Raw genomic sequence first — 2711 nt, 5'->3', positions numbered from 1 at the left:
TGGCAGGAGAATCGCCTGAACCCAGGAGGCAGAGGTTGCAGTGAGCCAAGATCACACCATTGTACTCCACTGAACTCAAGAGTGAAACTCCATCTCAGAGTGGGGGGAAGAAAAAATGATGTTTATTTTTTTCTAAGATAAAACAAATCCAGAGCAGAGGGACCAGGGCTGGAATAGAGATGCCAGGGCATCACAAGGAGCCCGTCTCCCAGCTTTCTGCTCAGCACACTCATGCGAGGCTCCCATTTCTAGGTGACTTCACAGTCATAAATGGTTAAATGGCCCTCAGCCATTCTGTACGCACTGGAGATGGTAGAAAATCGGGGGAGAAAGGATCACCCATTTCCCCTTAAGAAGACGTCCCAGGCCGGGCGCGGTGGCTCAAGCCTGTAATCCCAGCACTTTGGGAGGCCGAGATGGGCGGATCACGAGGTCAGGAGATCGAGACCATCCTGGCTAACACGGTGAAACCCCGTCTCTACTAAAAATACAAAAACTAGCCGGGCGAGGTGGCGGGCGCCTGTAGTCCCAGCTACTCCGGAGGCTGAGGCAGGAGAATGGCGTAAACCCGGGAGGCGGAGCTTGCAGTGAGCTGAGATCCGGCCACTGCACTCCAGTCCGGGCGACAGAGCGAGACTCCGCCTCAAAAAAAAAAAAAAAAAAAAAGAAGACGTCCCAGTAATCTCATGCAGTACTTCTAGTTACGCCGTCATGAACCAGATCTTATTCAAGTGACTACTCCCAGCTTTAAGGAACTAAGAGTAGTCCTTATTCCAGGCAGAGTATGGAAAACAAAATGAGAGTTTGTTACTAAGAAAAAAGGGCAGCTTGGGCAATGTAATGGAACCCTGACTCTACAAAAAAAAAATACAGTTTAGCTGGGTGTGGTGAAGTGCACCTGCAGACGCAGACAGGAGAATCGCTTGAACCCAGGAGTTCAGGCTGTAGTGAACTGTGATTGTGCCACTGCACTCCACCCTGGGCAACAAAGTGAAATCCTGTCTTGGGGGAAAAAAAAGGTAAAGAAAGAAAGAAGAAAGGAAAAAAGAAAAAAGAGATTGTATATTGAGAGGCAGTTACCAGTATCTCCTCACTCTCCCCATGGCCTACTGGGCTGTCTGCCCTGCCCCCCGCTCGGACGAGCTCTTGGTTAGGTAGGAGGTTCTGGTAAGAGGGCTGGCCCTGGCACAGTGAGCTAGGTGTGGGGAGAGGAGCAGTTGAAAGTTTTGCCGAATCAACAGACTTGAGGCTATTTTCCATCTGCATCACAGCACTCATCACACCTAGTGCCACTGTCTATTTATTTATCTGGCCTACCAGTCCTGGAGCGCTTTTATTGACCCTGTCATCTGTGCAACGCTTGCAGCTAGCTCATGTGTATTTATCGAGGCAGGTGGGTGGCTCAGCTGGAAGCAGAGGAAGGCAGGGCAGGTGGCTGGGCCTACTCAGGAGCGGTCCTAGTGAGAGCAAGGGTGCTCAGGGGTGCCGCCACATCAGGCTGTTCTGATTTCCTGGCTCTGGACATTTCGCCATTAGCAGAGGGGCAAGGCAGCCTGTTCTCACAGTGGGATGGCCTCTGCCAACAAGCCCCTCTGCACTAGACTGCACCAGCCCGACGCGGCAGGGAGGCAGCAGACACATAGGACACATAACCCCTTCGTTGGCTGGCCTCAGAAGGACTTCAGGCAAATGCTGTTTTATGGGTGCTCAGGTTCCTGGTTTGTAAAGAGGAGGGAGGCTGCCAGAACAGGCCATATCCAATCCTGTGAGGTCTCCCAAGCTGACGAGAACCAAAAAATTAATTCAGGAAAGCCAGTTCTATCTGAAATTATATTCCATGAACTCTCCTATTTGTTTTCTTCTAATCTACCCACCAAACCTAATTTTTCCAGCAAATTCACTCAAGCCTTTTCAGCAACTCAAAATTTTAAATCCTACTCTCTGAAAAGACAGCAACATTGTCATTCAATCACTAGTCCCCCAAATTAGCAACATTTCATTCTTTCCTTGACACCTACCTTGCTGCTGGCCTCCCACTTTCAGAGAGGGTCTTTTCTCTGTTCCCATTTTCTCTTTTGATTCACTTTTATTCTCTTCATTTTTTTGAAGAACACATGCTTTTCTCTTCATCCCTATACCTTGGGTTTTCTAACTACTCAATAATGCTCCTCTTTCTGTTAGAAGACCACTTCACATGCGAAAACCCCTCCATGAAATGGAGTTCTTTATTGGGTACTCTGATATATTACACTTTTAATACATTCCTGAATTTCTCTCTCACTTTTTGCAAACTTGGAAAAGGTCCAAACGTACACAAAAGCATGTACCTATCAAAACACTTCAATCCTATGGCCAGGCACAGTGGCTCATGCCTATAATCCCAGTGTTGTAGGAGGCTGAGGTGAGAGGATCACTTGAGCCCAGGAGTTTGAGATCAGCCTGGGCAACACAGCAAGATCCTGTATCTACAAAAAAATTAAAAGTTTCAATTCCATTAACATTTTGCCATGCTTTTTCCATCTATCCCTCCCCATCATTTTTTTTTTTTTTGAAGCAAATCCCTGTCAACCAAGACTCAGTATGTGTTCAAGCTTCCCAAATTATCTTTTATTTATTTATTTTTTTAATTTATTTTTTTCTTTGAGATGGAGTCTCGCTCTGTCGCCCAGGCTGGAGTGCAGTGGCTGGCTCTCGGCTCACTGCAAGCTCCA

At 47.4% G+C, this 2711-nt stretch overlaps 1 protein-coding gene across 1 annotated transcript in view; it reads right to left on the bottom strand.

The window, feature by feature from the left end:
* KIAA0355 (KIAA0355 ortholog) overlaps window positions 1-2711 on the bottom strand; it is a 92163-nt gene that overhangs the window by 43089 nt on the left and 46363 nt on the right. The window lies entirely within an intron of this gene.

This window comes from Colobus angolensis, unplaced genomic scaffold (genome assembly GCF_000951035.1).
Source record: "Colobus angolensis palliatus isolate OR3802 unplaced genomic scaffold, Cang.pa_1.0 Scaffold107, whole genome shotgun sequence".
Taxonomy (NCBI): Eukaryota; Metazoa; Chordata; class Mammalia; order Primates; family Cercopithecidae; genus Colobus; species Colobus angolensis.
Note: the sequence above shows the minus strand (reverse complement) of the source record. Positions and strands in the feature narration are given on the sequence as shown.